General features: G+C 36.2%; 1 pseudogene; it reads left to right on the top strand.

Moving 5' to 3' along the window:
- Window positions 1–17,359: 17,359 nt before the first annotated feature.
- Window positions 17,360–20,574, top strand: LOC126696188 (triacylglycerol lipase 2-like; annotated as a pseudogene).

Below are 20,574 nucleotides of genomic sequence, written 5' to 3'. Positions count from 1 at the left end.
AGTGACCTCTGAGAGACCTTCGACACCCTTCGGTCTTATAACATGAAATTGAATCCAAGCAAGTGTGTGTTCAGGGTGACAACAGGAAAATTCCTGGGGTTTATGGTATCCCAAAGAGGTATTGAGGTTAACTTGGATAAGATACAAGCCATAATGGAGTTAACCCCACCGAAGACCATTAAGGAGGTACAGAGCCTAAATGGTAAGATAGCTACACTGAATAGGTTCATCTCAAGAGTAATGGATAAGTGCTTGCCTTTCTTCTACACATTGAAAAAGTCCTTTGAATGGACAACTGAGTGTCAGCAAGCATTCGAAGACCTGAAAGCATATCTTTCCTACCCGCCACTACTCAGCTCGTTAAACCAGGGGAAATATTGTTCCTATACCTGGTCGTCTCCCCAGCCGCTATTAGTGCGGCTTTAGTCAGAGAAGAGAACGGGGTGCAGAAACCTATGTACTTTACCAGCTGAGTACTCCAAGGAGCGGAAGAGAGATACCCCCCAATGGAAAAGCTTGTTTTCGCCTTAGTAACTAAAGCGAGAAAGCTCAAGCCATATTTCCAGGCACACACTATAATCGTTATAACAGACAAGCCCCTGCAAAAGGCAATGAGCAGCCCTGAAGCTACAAGACGGATGACATTATGGGCAATTGAGTTGAGCGAGTTCAACATACAGTATCAACCAAGTACGGCTATAAAGGGGCAAGTGATCGCTTACTTCATTGCAGAGTTCACTCTCATGGAAGGCCAGAGGGCAGAATTGAGGCCACAATGGAGCATCCACATGGATGGATCTTCCAACAAGCAAGCAAGTGAAGCTGGTGTGGTATTCCATAGCTCAGAAGGGGATAAGGTCGAATGCATGGTTTTTCTTGATTTCCCTATGACCAATAATGAGGCAGAATATGAAGCTTTGATAGTGGAATTGGATCTCTCCAAAGTGGCAGGAGCTGCAAATATGGTTTGGTACTGCAATTCCTAGGTAGTGACCAGTCAAGTTAATGGCGACTATGACTGTAAGAACGAACGAATGAAGAAGTACCTTGAGCAAGTGACGAATCGAGTAAGCAACATCCAAGTGAAATTTGTTTTGATACCAAGGGAGGAGAACGAGAACGCCGACCATCTTGCAAAAGCTGCATCAGTGGAGCATATGCTCATCCTCAGTCAGGTGCTATCCTTCGTTCAAATCTCACCATTAATAAACGACATCAGTGTGCAGGATGTAGGTTCCGGGAACTATTGGACGACACCAATAACCTCCTACCTGAAGGACGGTGTGCTGCCTGACGACAAGGAAGCTGCAAGGAAGTTGAAGGTTCAAGCAACACGTTTTATTCTAATTAAAGACGTTCTATACAAAAGGGGTTTCTCCCGACTGTATTTGAGGTGTCTTATCCTTGAGAAAGCAGACTATGTCATGCGAGAAGTCCATGAAGGAATCTACGAGAACCGTTCTGGGTCACAATCATTAGTGCACAAACTCATCCGGGCATAATACTATTAGCCTACCATGCAGAAGGATGCCATTGCTTACGTTAAAACATGTGACAAGTGCCAAAGGTTTGCCAACCTCATCTGGTGGCTGTCAGAAGAACTCACTCCAATGATGGCACCATGGCCTTTTGCACAATGGGGATTGGACATCATGGGCCCGTTCCCGACAGCAATTCGACAGCTAAAATTTTTAGTGGTTGGTATAGACTACTTCACCAAGTGAGTGGAAGCCGAAGCACTAGCCACCATCATGGAGAAAAATGTGCGAAGCTTCGTATGGAAGAACATCGTCTTCAAGTACGGTATACCCAGAGTGCTAGTCTTAGACAACGGGAAGCAGTTCGACAACGATGCATTTAAAGAATTTTGCTCACAACTAAGGATAAAGAATCACTACTCATCTCCCACCCACCCTCAGGCCAATGGACAAGTTGAGGTCACGAACCGATCCTTACTCAAAATCATCAAGACCCAGCTCAAGCGGGTAAAGGGTATATGGCCAGAGGAATTACCAAGCATCTTATGGGCGTACAGGACGATGGCAAGGACACCTACAAGAGAGACACTGTTTCGACTAGCAGATGGAAGTGACGCGGTCATTCCAGCTAAGGTAGAGCTTACACGCTATAGAGTAGGAAACTATGTCGAGGGTAGAAATGATGAAGCAATGTGCCTGAAACTTGATCTGGTGGACGAGGTCAGAGCAAAGGCTGTGCAAAGGTTAGCACGATACCAAAACCTCATGGCCAAGTATTACAACTTCACTATCAAACATAAGGACTTCCAAGTTGGGGATCTAGTCCTGAGAAGGGTAACAGGCACAATGAAAGACACCTCCTAAGGGAAGTTAGGACCTAATTGGGAAGGACCTTACAGGATCGCATCATGGCACAGGAAGGGAACTTACCACTTAGAAACACTATACGGGCAGAAGTTGCACTACCCCTGGAACACAGAGCACCTAAAGAAGTACTACCAGTAGACGGTAGCATGGATGACAATACTCCTCATTTCCATTTTATTGATTTTTAGTTAAATTTTTATTTCTTTTAAGCCTGAAGGGCAGATTTTTCATTTTCCAAAAAACAATTTCTATACGCTTATTTATCACACAATAAGAGGAGTTATTCAGAAATGCCATAAGTATGCTATCTACATTTTTATATAATCATTATCAAGTCCATAAAAAGGACGGGCTCAAGTTTATCTAGTCCACAAAGTCGACGGGTTTCATCCTTAAGAGATGACTTATAACAAGTCCATAAAGTGGACGGGCTCAAGTTTATCTAGTCCACAAAGTGGACAAGTTTGATCCCTAAAAGATGACTTATAAGAAGTCCATAAAGTGGACAGGTGCAAGTTTATCCAGTTCGCAAAGTGAACGGGTTCATCCTAAGGTGATGACTTATAACAAGTCCATAGAATGGATGGGTTCAAGTTTATCCAGTCCACAAAATGGACGGGTTTCATCCCTAAAATATGACTTATAAGAAGTCCATAAAGTGGACGGGTGCAAGTGTATCCAATCCGCAAAGTGGACGGGTTCATCCTAAAGTGATGACTTATAACAATTCCATAGAATGGACGGGTTCATTCCAAAGGGATAAGTCAAATATATTCAGTCTAATAAAGGGACAGGTTTATACTATACAGATGACTTGTATTCGTAGCAATCCATAAAGTGGACGGATTCATCTTGAAGGGATGACTCAAATTTATCAAGTCCATAAAGTGGACGGATTAACCTTGAAGGGATGACTCATGAAACCCAGTAACTGGATGGGCTAAATGGTTGACTTATAATTGCTTAGTCTACAAAGTGGATGGACTCATTCTAACCAATGCCTTGCATTTATTAAAGTTCACAAGAGGGTTCATCGCAAGAGTTGGTCTGCAAACATTTAGTCCAAAATAGACAAATATCTTGCACAAATATCTATATTGTTAAGCATCTAATCAAAATATTATAAAGGCCTATAAAGGGAAATGTATACATGCAAAAGCAATAAGCAATGGTTAAATTAAACATAAATACCGTTCTTCCAAAAGATATTTACACTTAAGAAAGCTAAGTAAAAAGAAAAATGAAAAAACTATTGTTGGACGGTGGGGGTCACTTCATTCTTCTCTTCAATAATCTACACATCTTCAGGCTGACGGGTACCATCCTCAACGGATTTCTCTTTATCACCAGGAACGGCCTCCCCGTCACCTTGAAGGTCGATGGTCATGTCCTCAACAAAGAGCTTGTCGGTTCCTTCTGAATTAGCTGGACGGGCTAGAGTCTGGCCTTCGACGTCAATTGAGATGTGGGAAAGGTCCAAGTCCGAAAAAGAGGCTTTGACCTACTAGAAGCAGTCATCAAAACCGTCAGCAAAGGAGCCGCTAAGCTTCCTTAGGAGGTCATCGGAATCACGATATTCCTTAATCATGTCCTCCTTTTTCTGACAGAGTTGACCCTTTACCTCCGTGATCCCGCCCTCTTTGTCCTTCAAAATTTTCTTCAATGCTTCAACTTGTGCCTCTGACTCCTTTAAGAGCTGTTTGGTTAAGTCAAGCTTCCCTACTTGGACGTCCTTCCAGGCCAACAACTCTTGTACCTCCATCTCCTTAGCACCTAGCTTCTCCTTTAGACGGCTTATGACCATCTCATGAGATATACAACGACCCATCAGCCCCTTCATCATAACCACCCCTGTAGAAATCAAGGACAAAGTTTAGACAAAATAGCATTGGAGAAAAACCAACACAAGTGGACGGAAAGATGTACCAGTGCCAAGCTAAAAAGACCTGTCTCCCCCATGGCCTCTGTAGCATGATTGCCCAAGTCTGAATAGTCATTGTCCTTGATAATGGATGAGAGCTGCTTGAAGGCATAGCTTGAGTCTTCACGAAGAAGGACAGGGTGCTCCTTAGTGGTAGGAACCTGACCCTTCATCAGTCTTTTCCCTTTACCGGGACTAGGCTTAGGGGGCAGCTTGCTGATAGCAGGGGTCTCACCAACAGTTGACCCCGACCCAACCTTTGGTTTCTTGGGTGGACGGTTTACCTTTTCTGATGGTTTCCTCTTGGTGGACGAATTAGCCTGACTTGTCTTAGGGGGTTGACTACACTCCATCTTCTTCCTAGCAGCAACCTGCTACTTGATGAAGGTTCTCCTCTTGCTATTTTCCATTTCTACATAAAAATGGACCGATTAAAAAATAAGCTACTAAAATGCAAAAAGGCAAGTATTAGGAGATGGACTTACGTTGATGGACTCGTGAATCGTAACGACGGGCAGCCTCAATTGGTTCAGGACCGTCGTAGTACTAGTGGAAGGTATCCAAGGTATCCAACTTCAACCATGACCTCTCCGACAGCTTAATGGTTGTAAAGATCCTTTCTGGAAAGCTCCACTCTTCAAGGGTGACTTCTAGACAATCTCGAGTTAAAAACAGAGATGGTTAGAATATCAAACGAAATAAATAGTTGTAAATGAAGACTTGAGACAAACGAATATATACCGGATTGGGGCATTATACCCCAGGTTTTGTCCACAGGCATATACTCCTGATCCCCAGGATGACACATCCAGTCATCCCTTTGAATGAAAAAATAACGACTCTTCCAGTTTCTATTCAAATCAAGAGTGTTACATACTAACCTAAGCAGCGGACTCCTAGGCACAAAACTGTACATGCCCCCTAATTGGGTGATCTCAGACGGACAATAACAATGAAAAAAGTCTTCCACCTTCATCCTTTGTGCCCCGTCGGACATAACCCTGTATAGAACTTCCGCGCCTAAGAAGACTCTCCAATCGTTTAGAGAGATTTGGGTGACAGATAGTCCAAGGTACAGAAGAAGATGACGGTGAAGGGCATTAAGAGGGAATCTCAGGCCTGCTTTCAGCATCTACTCATACACACCGACGTCATCCAGACCTTCGTAATAACACTTTTCACGTTTAGAGGGTAGACAGATTGGTATGTTGACGGGTATCTGGTATTTCTCCCTGAGTGTATTAAAGTGTGTTTGCTTGATGAAAGAGTTGAAGTCATTAATTGTCCACAATGGAATTATGATAAACTCCCTAAACCCATCGGGGCCTATGACAGATTGAATGGGGGATTCGACACCAGCTAAGTCATCATTGGAATCATTCCCTGACTCGTCCACATCCAGGTCCTCATCCTCCCCCACAGAAGGAGAGTTGGTTGACGGAACCCTTTCACTGTTGGAGGTGCTGGGGTCACCTTGACCTGTGGAAACACCTCATTGTAGCCCTCTCCTTCGCAGACCCACAATTGATCACTCAACGCCTCACTAGACATCAATCACCTACACGTGATGGATAAAAACCCTAAGACTCTACAGGTGTATATAGGTGACGGGCATGCAATATTTAAGAAAAAAATTGAAAAAAAGGGGGAAGTTAAGTATGAGAATAAGGGTACTTACAAATTGAACAGTGCAAAGCGAGGGGACAGATGAATTATAACAAACAACCACTCTAGTTGGACGGTACAAAGGCTTGCTGAAGATGACGGTAGCTCTCTGATCAAAAAATTGGTTGCGAAAAGTGAAAGGAACGAGCAACATATATATAGGGGGAACAGCATGGAAGACGAAAGGATGCTTTGGTTTGAGCAATTAACCGCTAAAAATATGACACGTGCCCCTATTGCATTAATGACCCTAGGCTATCCTATCAATTAGAATGCATCTCCCAAAGTTAAAATTAGACCTACACTCCACGGATCCGTCCTAACATTATGCAATAAACAGACCCGTAGAGTGAGGGGGCAACTGAAGAGGGTAAAATGGACGTAGACGGTCTCATTCTATTGACCTAGTCATAAGCGACAATACCTTTAACTCATGAAGACGGGGGGCATGTACATAAGAGGACGGACTCTCCATGGCGGACAGATGAGAAAGCAGACAGATACAAAGTGGAAGGTGGCAAGGTCACATGGCATCCATATGGTTTAAGTAGTTCTCAAGAAATTTCAAAAGGAAATATCTTACGCCTCACGATTAACCCTAATCAACAAAATCGTTATATGGAAAGGATCTCATAAAATATGTACTTTTATGAGGATCTTCCTTATAAGGAAAAGTTCCTCTTCCCCAAGGAAGAAAAAAGTTGGTTCTACATTACTATAAAAACCCTAAAGCACTCCCAAACTAATGTACGCATAATTTCCCCAACTTTGGCACTCTAGAGTTGTGAAAGTTTTCTAATTTAAGCTTCGGAGGCTCTTTGGCCAGTACCACATCGGTACTCTCTTAAGGTCTTCTTTTTCTGTGTTACGCAAGTATTGTCATGAGCACATGAGGGTTGTGTGACTTACTGATGATTTTCGGTATCATCACTTAGCAAGTGGTGGAGTGGAGAGCGGCAACAAGATTTCTCTCCCTAGTCCCTACTATCTCTATTCAATGGCTAGTAACTCATATGGAGGAATTTTGTTGGAAATCTACGGCTTTTAATTGATATTTGAGTGGGGTCACTTGCTAATGAGAGCTATTGTTTCCACCTAGCTAATAATTCATATACAAACTACAAACTATGTATAGCTACCCAAAGCCACAACACCAAAAACATGTTTTCGATTCTTTGATGCAGCAAAAACGAAAGCCAAAACCATGTTTTCAATTCTTTGACAAATCACCTCCCCAAACTCCCTCGCAATCCTAATTTCGATTTTCTCAACAACAAGACTTTCCTAGAAATGGAAAAACATCGTCAATGAGGCCCTTCCCCACCATCCACACATGTTTGGTTGATGGGAAATATGGGAAAATGAAGGAAGTTGAATTTTAAGTTCTAACCCCAATTTGGTTCCCCAGAAAGCAAAAGGGGGAAAAAAAATTTATGAGTTTTTAGTGTCTAACTCTTTTATATAAATTTTTTATGATGATGTGGTAGTATATGTGGCATGAAAATATAATTTTATTTTGATTGCTAGCCACGTCAGTATTTTCCATCCATTACTTATTGGTAAGGACCATTTTGACACAATACCAAAAGGTTAAGAACTAATTGATGCAAGTGAAATATTAGAGACCAAATTGACATCAGCCTAAAGGATAGGGACCAAACTCCTAATTTACCCTTAAAATTATTTAACTGAAATATAAGGGTATTTTAGAGAATTTAAGAATTTGTGAGGATATTTTAGCACATAAAATGATGAAACCTAAACAAGAAATCCTGTTATTAGCAATGTGTGTGTGTGTGTGTGTGTGAGTTGGGTGCAAATTACACCTGGTGTAACTTTAAGCAATGTTACACCACCCAATAACTTGTTATTGAATTCATATTTTTAAAATTCCATTGTTGAATTATATGTTCTATCTGTTCTTAACATGCATACTAATATTCATGCCAATCAGTTATTATTTACCATTTGATCCATAAACTCATCTTTTATTCATTATTTTAAATTACAAAAATTTGAATTTAAACAATTGATTGATAACATGACTATTGATATTTAATCATCTTGAAATTTTGCAAGAATGGAGAATGCATGAAGATAATGTAATCCAACGATGAATTTGTTAAAATTCGCATTCAATTAAAAAATACTGAGTGATGTAACATTGTTTAAAATTATACTAGGTGCAACTTATACCTCTCTCTCTCTCTCTCTCTCTCTCTCTCTCTAACTATATATATTCCTTTTCTTTTATTAGTAAGTTAGAATGTTATACGTTGATACCACATATGTAGGTTTAATGATAGGTTAAGAGGGTGATATAACTATTTGAATAAAATCAAAACTACAAGTCTACAACAAATGATATTTCTTTTAGGTGTACAAATACAATTGATTTTTTTTATCTTAAATTTGGAATTAATTCTTTTAGGACAACCTTATTCATGCAAGTATTAGAAAATATTTTATTGCGAGAGTTCAAATTCCCCTCTTGATTAATAAATATGGAGTTATAAAAAAATTAGAAAATTTTTTATTGATCATTTTAATTAGAGATGTTATTTAAAAGGAAAAATATATAAAACTATGCATTTTGGAAGCAAACAATAAAAGATCATTTAAATATTATTTCTAAAAAATATATAGAGAAAATTTATGACCATAACTGTGCAATTCAAGGTACTTTCACTAGTATAGTGCTATAAAAAGTTAAAATCGAAGATAAATGAATTACCAAGAAAGTACGTTGATATCAACAAAATTACAAAATGAGAAAAATCATAAAATGAAAAAGAAAAAAAAAGTTGATATTAGTGATCGAGCTTTTGAATTTATCAAATTGATAAATTTGATAAGAACAATTATGATTTTGTGTTTATCTAAAAATAACTTCAATTTAGTACAACCACTTGGAACATCCATGGCTTCTATGCCTATCTAAAAATTACTGCAATTAGGTTTAGCTACTTGATGCATCTACGACTTTTAAGCCCAACAAACACACACACATCTAATTTGAATCCCCACCTATAATCAGATATGTGTATTTGGAATCTTTCTATTAAAAAAATAAATCTATTAACATTTGTAATTTATTACGGTACTATATTACATATATCTAGCACATTTTAAAACATTCTTTTTAGGTTGCCCCTAAAAAAATTGCATTTTAAGTTAATTAGGAAAAAAAATTAAGGGAAAAAGAAATTGAAAAAAAAATTATGGAGTATTTAAAGGAGCTTATAGTGAATATTTACTCTTATAAAGTAATGCTACAGCCACAAACTGTTTTACAACATTTTTACAGAATGTTGATGTAACCAACTTCTTATTGATTTTCATCTAGACCCACCATTAATATCACTTTTTCATTTACCAATAACACTCACCATATTAACAGTTTGACAAATTTTTTGTAAAAAAAATTGTATCACTAGCATTATGCTTTATTATAATGATAGAATTTATAGTGTGCATTCAATGACTTTTTTATTAACTTTTTTTTATTTACTGTTGGCATATGGCAAAAATAATTACATGTACCAATAATTATCTGACATGTGGCATTAATTTTCCATATCATACCAAATTGACGAAGAAAGTTGCAAAAGATGAGATGTGTCATTGTTTATATGCATTGTCAAAGGGACACATATAATTATTGTGTGCGTCAACAAATTTTGGGATCAACTTTTATAATATAATAATTGTGATACTACATTACACATATTTAGCACATTTTAAAACATGTCTTTTAAGTTACTTTTGAAAAAAAATTAATGGGGAAAGAAAAGGGAAAATAATTGATGGAGTTTTTAAAGAAGCTTATTGTGGATATTTATTATCATGGTAGAATTTATAGTATGCCTTTAATGAAATTTTAATTTTTTTTTAATTTTTATTTATTGTTGGTAGATGGCAAAAGGATTTACATGTACCAATAATTATTTGCCACATGGCATTAATTTTCCATATCATACCAAACTGATGAAGGAAGTTACAAAAATGAGATGTGTCATTGTTTTATACATAGTCAAAGGAGCACGTGTCATCATTGTGCGCATCCACTAGTTTTCGGATCAAACTTTTTTAATATATATTATATATTATGGTACTACATTACACATATTCAACACATTGTAAAACATGCCGTTTAGGTTGCCTAGGGAAATTAGACTTACCCTCTAAACTATACCCCCTTGTACATTTAACCCCTTTAAACTATGAGAAATCACGTTTTACCCCCTCTAAATTATTACCCACATAACACTTCCCACCACCACCCCCCCCCCCCCCCCCCGCGCGGGCGGCGCCTAAACCATTTTCATAGTTTAAAGGAGTAAGTGAAAAACGGATCATAGTTTAAGAGGGTAAAGTGTAATTTTTCAGGTTGCCTTCTAAAAGGAAAAACTATCTTTTAGATTACTTCGAGAAAAGAATTAAGGGAGAAAGAAAAGCAAAAAAATTGATAGAGTATTTAAAAGAGCTTATAGTGGATATTTATTATAATTGTAGAATTTAGTGTGCACTTAAGGACATTTTATTTTTTAAAATTTTTATTTACTATTCACACATAAGATAAAGATCTACATGTACCTATAATTATCTGTCACATGACGTTAATTTTCCATATCTTTTTCTTTTTTTTTTTTTTTTTTTTTTTTTTGAAGCCGGAACCAAATGAATATCATTAATGAAGAATACTAGAATCCAAATACAGAGCATCAACTGCTGGTGGAGGATCCTCCTCTAACCATATAGTTTCATTATCAAATAATCTAGCAAATCTAGCCAATGCATGAGCAACACCATTGGCACTACGCCTAACACAATTGACTGAAAAGGATCTAAAACCTGCAATCAAACGCCAAATATCTTCATAATAAACCCAAGCCAAGCTAGATCTGGTTGAGCCTGTGCCACTGTCTTCAATACCCTTGTGTTGTCACCTTCCAAAATCACCTCCATAAACCCAGCATCTATAGCAAATTCAAGAGCTTTACGGCAAACCATCACCTCCACCTCTTCACTATCCCTCACAGCCCCACCTTTAGCCGATATAGCCGCCATCACTTCACCATTCCCATTGCGAATCACAGCCCCATAACCCGAATTAGCTCCATTATTAAAACATGCTCCATCAAAGTTCAGCTTGAAGAAATCTCCTTGTGGTGGTTGCCATTGCTGACTTACTGAAATCGGAACTGTCACAGGTACACTCAGATGCTCCTACACCTTATGAAACTCTCTCAAATAATCCAAAGCCCGCTGGTATGACCATGATGGATGTTGAAAAGCTCCCCCATGCAAGACCGAGTTCCGCCGAAGCCAGATTTGCCAACAAATCACCCAAAATAAATCCAGCTCCTCATGTGACAACCTTGGCATGAGCCTAGCAACCAATTGCCCAAAATCCACTTGCACTGTACCAAAATTTTGAAACCTGATTGCACTACCAGCCCAAACGTCTTGTGTTGCCCCACACTCTCAAAGGACATACAACACCAATTCATCAGCTTTATGACAAAAACAGAATCGAGCATCCTCCAACACCCTCCTTTTCACCAGATTGTCTTTTGTAGGCAGTATATTATGGCATGCTCTCCATGAAAAAATTCTGATCTCATTTGGGACCCTAGCCTTCCATATCCTTGACCCCAAAGAAATATTTGATGGTTGCACCGAAGCCTCTCCACTGTTAGTCTCAGCCAACCTTAGTTGCTTGGCCACATGGTACCCAGACTTCACATTGTACCTACCATTCTTTGTAAAAGACCAAGCCAAGACATCTTGCACCACCCGCCTACTCAAGGGAACTTGAAGGATAGCACAAGCATCATACGAGTGAAACAGAGCACAGATTTGATCTCTATCCCACTGGTGGTTCTGCCAATCAATCAAATCTGAAACTCTCCACTCCCAAATTTCCTCCTCAGGTTGGAAAAGAACTCCCTTTGTTGGCTGATTAGGTAACCAATGATCCTTCAAAACATGGATAGAAGCACCATTCCCCACTCTCCAATAACACCCTTTCCTCAATACTGGTTGAGCAGCTAATAAACTCTTCCAAACATAGGAGCTGTTTTGACAATCCTTTGCCTCAAGGCACTCACACCGTAGAAAGTACTTCGCCTTAAAGCAGCTATACAAAAGATAGTTTTTGTCCTACAACAATCGCCATCCTTGTTTAGCTAGCATAGCTAGATTAAAAGCTCAAATATCTCTGAATCCCATCCCTCCCTCCTTTTTCGATTGTGTTAGAAAACTCCAACTCTTCCAATGAATTTTCCATTCCTCACCAATTTGGCCTCACCAAAATCTAGCACACATAGCATCCAATTCATCACATAATTTTCCCAGCAATTGAAAAACCCCCATCGTATAAGTGGGAATAGATTAAGCCACAGCTTTTATCAAAACCTCCTTTCCAGTCCTTGATAGCAACTTCCCCTTCCAACCTTGTATCTTTTTCCAAACCCTTTCCTTAATGAAAGTAAAAGTGTCATATTTCCTTTTTCCAATCAAAGTAGGTAGCTCCAGATAAGAATCTAACTTCCCCAACTCCTTCACCTTCAGTTGGTCAATAATCCATGCTTTTTGCTCCACATGCACATTGCTACTAAAATAGGCTGAAACCAAATTGATGAAGGAAGTTACAGAAAATGAGATGTGTTAATGTTTTATGCATTGTCAAAGGGACACGTGTCATAATTGTGTGCATTCATTATTTTTGAGATCCAACCTCTATAGTATGCATTTAAGGACTTTTTTTAATTTTTATTTATTGTTGGCACATGGTAAAAAGATTGAGATGTGGTCTGAATGTAGTATGCGTTTGGCTTTTTTGTGTTTTTTTTTTTTTTTTGACCAGCGCCTCTTGCACTATTCATGGGACATGAACAGTGCATTAAGGCAAATGAACAGTGTTTTGTGAGTGTGAATAGTAACCGGAAATCTTTTTTTTTTTAGTTTTCAGTTTTTAATTTTTAGCAAAATAAGCTGTATCCAAACAAAGTAGTGTTATTTTTTCATATCATTATATATATATATATATATATATAGAAGATTTTCATATTATCTATATATATATATATATATATAACTGAAACTTTTAAAGCTCCCACAATTTTCTACGTCGGCATTATTTAAATAAAAAAAATAAAACCAAAATTTTTAAAACTCTCACAATTTTTCACGTCAGCATTATTTTAAAAAAATAAAACTATTAAAAAATAAAATAAAACCCTAAACACTGTAACTATTTCTAACCCAATATCTATTTCTCCCCAAAACAAACCCGATAATCTTCAACTTCTAAACAATACCTGATACAAAAATTTATTTCTTAATCTTTGTCTCTCCTTCAAACGTAAACTCAGCCCAACAAACACTGCAAGACCCATACCCTTCTCTCCCTTTCTCTATCTCTCTACCCTTCTCCTTCCCCAAAACGCAAACGCCAATCAGATCTAACAGACTGCCTCTCATGGGACATTGGGATAAATCAAGTTTCAAAGACTAAAACAATTCCGTTGGAGAGAGGCTATAGTTATTTCTCTTTATGGGTTTTCGCCAAAATCATCTGGCCATTGGGGGGATGATATGGTATGTTAGGTTTGGTTTTTGATTTTGTTATTAATCTTGATTTGCGTTGCTTTAAATTTTTAGATCCCATACCTTTTTATTAATCTTGATTATGGCTAGAACTGGAATAATAGGCAAACCCAATCAAAACCCATTTTGCCAATCAGTTGTTAGATGTTGAGCCATTGATATCTACAAGGTTTGTATATCAAATTGAGGCATACTTCAATTTTATTTTCTATGTATATTTAAAAATTTTGGGGTTAATTATTCTGTGTTTTTCCATTTGGCTATTGAGTTTGAGTTTATGGTCTGCAATTTTTTGAATTTTTAGTTATTGCCATTGGCTGTAGAGAAAAGCTCAGAAATTAGGCCCACTCTGTGATTTCTTTTTACCACTGTCAGAGACCAGTCTTTCTCAGACACTATTACCAGTAAGTTTTCTAATTTTGTTTTATAAGTTTTCCTGTTAAATATGATTTAGGGTTTTGTTTGGGAGTGTTTTCTCTTTTAGATTGATGGGTTTGGAACCCGTAGTGGGTTTTGTTAATTTCAATCAAAACTCTGTCTTAATGTGAAGATAGTTTTAAATTTACGGTTCAGATTAGTTTTTATTGTAGTATAGCTTATTTCTTTTTTTTTCCTTCCTTCATGTTGTATAGTTTCTTCTCTTGCTTTTGTGCCGTTCCTTCCCTACAACAACAAAGGTTCCATTCTTACATTGTTTATGCCTTAATGCTTCTATATTGTTCACTGTTGTTAAGATTCCATCTTCCTAATTAATTTATGATTTCTTATTTTCATTCTTTTTCTTCTTTTCTCCAATTGCAGTATACCGTGTTTTTGTACCAGACATTGGGTCTTATGCCAAAAAAAATAATTGAATCAGGGTTAAAGGTACCCTGATTTCCCATTTTATTTTTCCAATTTCTGGGGATCTGTTTTGTCGATTATTATTTTTTTGGTTAGAATATTTTTCCCTGCTTGGTATACTTTTGTGAGATTTTAAAGTTTTCTTTATTTAGGTTATGGTTTTGTCATTGTTAGAGGATTTGTTTCAATTTCTTTATGCCATCTTTTTCATTCAATTTTAAGTTTTGTCATAGGAAGTTCTGAGCATCCTAAGACTCTTATATCAACATGAGTTGCAAGTGCTGTAATATATGTGATTCCAATTTTGAATCCAACTATAATTCTTTCTTAATGTTGGTTGCGAAATTTCAGTTATAGAGATAGGGTTTTTTAGGTAGATTCTTGCTTACATCTATCTTTGTTGATGTCATTTTTTTCCATCTTTTCATTTCCTATGTCTTTGTCCAATTGAAGAAAATTGAAGTGCAGATTGCAATTCATTTGCCTCTTTGTTAGATTTCTGCTTTGTTCAATGTAGCCTTATTTTGGGAATACAAGATTGATTGAAAATTGAGACTGCCATGAGTATTCATTTTGATAGTGCATTAAAAATCTTCTAATTATAAGTTAATAAATCTGAGTCCTAATTTTAAGTAATGAGTGTGATTGTTGTATTATACATGGTTTTAAAAACCGAACCGGTGAAAGAACCGTTTTTTTAAAAATTTCCGGTTCAACCCCGGTTTTTGACCGGTTTTTGGCCGGTTTTCCGGTTTTTGACCGGTTATTGACCTCCGGTTCCCGGTTGAACCGGTCGGACCGGCCGGTCCGGTCCGGTTTTTTAAAACAGTGGTATTATATACAAATAAATAAATAAATAAAGGTCATGAACAAGGAAAATATTTGGAGTTGAGAAATTCAAAATGCAAACCTTTGCAGGATATTGCCAACTTTTAAAAAACTAAGGGGTCGTTTGGTATAGGAGTTTAAACACATGTTTTCAGTTTTTAAACAATATTACACGCATTTTCACACATTTTTTCACCCACATGTATTTCCAAAAAATACAAACAAAGTTACTAGAACAATGTTACCAAACGGCCCCTAAATATCAGGAAAGATATTAATTTGTTGTGGCTGGTCTCTCACTTCTTTCCTTTTTAAAAGTTCATGTTGTTCAGGTATTAGGAAAGTTAATTTGTTTAATAAATAAAAAAGAATAGCATAATATGAACGTATATACTCCATTTTAATTTGATCATAGATTGATCAAATCAGTTGGTGTTTGTTTGCAATGCATCTATGATTTTGTAAATTTTATAGACCCAAAAAAGGAGGAGACTAAACATGCATTTAGAATTCATCTCTATCTAAATTGCACTATGATTATTACACAATCATTGATTTAACTCTCTCCTTTTTTGTTTTTGTGTAGGTGATTTTGTAGATTTCCATGCACCAATGTATATCTTACATGCCCACATTGCTTATCACGAACCAAAAACTTGTGCTACAAATAATAAAATAATGTTATGAACAATATTAATGTTGTAGCTTCATTGATGTATGTACTTAAAATGATTTCCAGTAGCTTCATTGATGGCATGTACTTAAATGATTTCAAGCAATTGCTTCAAATATTTTTTATTTTCTTGCTCATAGAAATAACTATTAATACATTATTGCATTGTCTCTATTTTTATGAACCTTACTATATTTAAAAAATTTTCCATAGAGAGTTGCTTGGCTAAGCCTAATAGCACTGCTTCGAATAATTGTGTTTTTGAAATTGATTGTATGTCTTACTTAAGATGTATCCAAAGAGTTAATGAAATTTGGTTTTAATTGTTTATAGAGATAGTTGAAACTGAAATATATAGGCATTTCGTTTGATTCCTTTCAAATAGACACTCTTTGAAACTACTATTATTTGCATCTGGCACAAATATATGTTGCTGCAAATGATCTCCTCAATAGTTTCCAAGAAGCCATCATAATCAAAATTGGGGGCCATAAAGAGTAGATAAGTATCTCATCTGGCACAAATATATGTTGCTGCAAATGATCTCCTCAATAGTTTCCAAGAAGCCATCATAATCAAAATTGGGCTCCATAAAGAGTAGATAAGCAGAGATACTTAGACTATTTGTTAGCTGTTTCTTCTCAAAGTTTTGAATATTGTGTTTATGAGTTGCTTCTTATAAGAGATAGTGGCATAGTGCCCCATGTGTTTATGTGGCATATTATTCCCTGGCAGCAAATGCATGGTCTTGCTAATGCTGTCATGAGATTATTTACACATTTAAATATTCATTTTATCAATAAATTTTTTTATATGATTTATATTGGTGGTAGACTATAAATTGATTTGCAATTGAGCATTATGTGAATTCATATTATGCCCAAATTTGTGTATGAGCTATTGGAATGTTGGCAATAATTTTTACATCAATATAGAGAAACCAAGGTGTGATCTTTATGTGTTATGTGAAACACCCTACATTTATAATCAAAGAACATATTTTACACGCTTTGTATGATTATTTGTAATTGTTATTTAACCAACTATCATGTGCATCGCATAGGTTAGCGACTAGTACTTAATAAGGAGGAAGATACAAAAATATGATGTGTCATTATTTTATGTATTGTCATTGTAACACTTGTCATTGTTGTGTATAGTATACAACATTTATAATATATAATAAATGGTACTATAATATAATATGATTCAGAGATAAGGTTTAAGGAAATGAAAAACAAAAATGGTATTTTATTTATAGTTGATTCTAAAAAAAAGTATTTTATTTATAGCAATTAACGTGTTTCTTTAAAAAAAAAAAATATTATATTAAAATACGTACATAATAATGAAACATATGTAATTTAGTATGTAATTCAAGTTACCAAACAACATAATCTTTGTATGAATTTGGATTCTTCAAGCATAAATAGCGGGAAGTGTGAAAGTTGTTACAGCACTGAAATGAAAATGGATTACACTTCAAACACTCTACTTCTAGCGGTTCTACTATTTGCATCAGCAGTTGCTGTCAATAGTCAAGATAGTCTATGCAAATCCATGGTGGAGACAAATGGCTATGTTTGTGAAGAACATAAAGTATCTTTCTACGAATTCCTGTGGGGAGGACTAATACGACGGCAAATAGGCCGTCGATTTTGTTACAACATGGGATTTTCATGGTCTGACTAATATAATTAGGACGTCCCTTCTACACCATATATTTGAATTATGTTTCTTTTTGTATGTGCGCTCGTGAGGTATTTCTTCCATACATGGAACATTAGTCTGATAACATCAATAACTAACTGTTGGAAAACACCAATATGCATCACATACAAAACCAAAATAGAGGATGCCGTAGGATCTACTTCTATAATACAATATAATACGCATGAACTATGAATGTTAGATAAATGGTTTGATACACATACCTTGCTCATTGAATTGACTCCATGAAACACCACCATAGTGAAACGACGTCATAAATTAATTGCCACTTTATAAATTACTTTTTTACTCCTTGAATCCTTGATTTAATCTTTTAGTTATTCTTATATTTATTATATTTAATTTTATTAAATATAAACTTTAGTTTTTATTTACTAAAGTTTGATGAAGATCAATCCTTATTTAACTTATCTTTAAGACGGATCTTTTGTATCGTCTTTTATTGAGATTATGGATTCCATCTCGATAATATGTGTTTCTGCGACACTACATGTGATTGCCCAATAAACTGAGGTTTTGATCGTTATATAAAGATCTCACTTATTTATTTATTTATTTAGGAAGATTTCACTTCTAATATATCAAAGCAACCAACATTTTTATGATTAGGTTCACAATTCTTTCAAGATTGAGAATCTATAAAAATAAAAGTCATAAGATTTATTGAGTGATAGTTGTTAATAGAATAATAAATTAGGCAGTGGTCTAGTTTTGTGTCTTACTCTTTTAAGACACACCAATACATCAACTAGAAGTCTTCACTTCCATAATTAAGACAAATCATCTTAGTTGATATGTTATAGTTTTTATATATGAAAAACACAATTTCATCACCAACTACGAACTAGAGTTTTGAGTTTATATCTTACGTAATTAAATCACATACAATGCATTTCATGGGCCATAATATAATATCCAGTTAGTTCATGTAGATATTGTATCATATAATTAAACATTTTAATTAATCATATCATGTCATACAAATTGGATTTTAGGGCACAACTCCTAATTAATACTAACACAAGTTGTGGCAGGTCACAGGATGCAGCAACATGGTTGTTCAATTCTCCAGATAAATCTCTGGCATTCATCTTAGCAGATAATGGATTTGATGTGTGGATTGGAAATAATCGAGGCACAAAAACTAGCTGTGGACATACTTCACTCACTGCTAATGATCCGGTTCTCTTTCATTTACCAAAATGTCAAATGCATTATTATATATGAACCACATTCAAATATTTTGTAATTTTAACCTTCTTATGCTATAGGCATACTGGGAGAGGACGTGGGCGCAATTAGCGAATGATGACCTTCCTGCTATGTATGACTATATACATAATCAGACAGGGCAGAAACTGTACTATGTTGGGCATTCGTAGGTATATATGTGGAATTGTTGCTTCCATTCTAGTTAAGGACATTATTTATAATTTGGAATTTTGTTCGGCATGTGATAAGTGAAACTAAGGTAATTTTTTTCTAAATTGTAGGGAACTTTGCTTGCTTTAGCTTCCTTTTCCCAAGAGAAGCTGGTGAACCTGACAAAATCCGCAGCTTTGCTTTGCCCAATTGCTTATACTAGTCAGACGACCTCGGTGTTTCCAAGAACTATTGCCAAAGCATATCTAGCTGAAGTAAGACAAATTATGAAGCTCTCCTGTTCAATTGTGAAACCCATATTTTGTTAATATCGAATTCAATATCATAACTATTTTGTAAAATCTAACAGCGCGCATACTGGCTGGGTGTCCATGAATTCATTGCAGGAGGGTGAGGAAGCAATTAGCGATCTTAATTGAGTAACATCTTGCACATGCTTAAAAACAAAAACAAAATCTTGCACTTTGCTTGCAGTCGATGAGTAATTTTTCAATCAAAGAATTGAGTGTGAGTTTTATCAATGATATTTCAACATTATTAATCAAAACGGACAAGTACTAGTATAAGTATTCTCACTTGCAGAGATTTGTTTAAAGATATTCTGAAACTTTCCAAGTTAAGAAGTTACCCAAATTGTGAATCAAATTAAGACTGATGTTTTAGTTTATCTTTTAGACTCTCAAATTCTTGTGAGCCCAAATTATGAAAATTACACACAAACAATCTTTTTTTCCTAACAAACAGGTCGGCCGTTGGCAAACTTCTGGTAGGTGTCTGCCACTTACCACTCATTGATTGTAGCAACCTGGTATCCGCTATTGCAGGTTGTTCTCACTTGCTTAACATGATAATATGACCTTCCTTTCCCTTCGAGTACTGATTTACATGTCTTCTCTATTTATAGGCCCGAATTGCTGCATAAAGCCTCCCACGTATGATGTTGTACTTAATCATACACCCCAGTCAACGTCAACAAAGAACATGGTCCATTTGGCACAGAGTAAATCTCTGAATTTTCAATTTTGTGTACACTCTGATAAGCTCATTTTAGAACCAAAATGAAAAATAAGCCTACTATGTGCATATCTCTCTGTCATTTAGCGGTTCAAGTCCAAGGCCTACAAATTTACACTGCCAGTAGTCAAAGTTGCTTTATTTTATTTCGATTCTAATTAGGAGCAATAGGTTTATCTAATTGAGTTCCATAGTCAGTTCACATGGATTTTATAATTATTAACTCTTTTAAAACAACAACTTTGGATAGTGCTCAGAGCTAGAAACGTAGCAGAGTATGACTATGACGATGAAAGTGAGAACAAGAAGCACTACGGGCAGCCCACTCCTCCTCTGTACAATCTGACAAGCATTCCAAAAGACATTCCTCTTTTCATTGGTTATGGGGGAAGGATTCGCTTTCTGACGTTAATGATGTGAAGCTTTTGCTAGACAACCTTAAAGATCGTCAGAACGACAAGCTTGTGCTACTGTACAGAGATGATTATGCTCATTTGGATTTCATTGCGGCTCAGAATGCGAAAAGTGTAGTAGATGATCCTCTGATAGCTTTGTGA

This window comes from Quercus robur, chromosome 8 (genome assembly GCF_932294415.1).
Source record: "Quercus robur chromosome 8, dhQueRobu3.1, whole genome shotgun sequence".
NCBI classification, from domain to species: domain Eukaryota; kingdom Viridiplantae; phylum Streptophyta; class Magnoliopsida; order Fagales; family Fagaceae; genus Quercus; species Quercus robur.
This window is presented reverse-complemented; position numbering and strand designations above follow the sequence as displayed.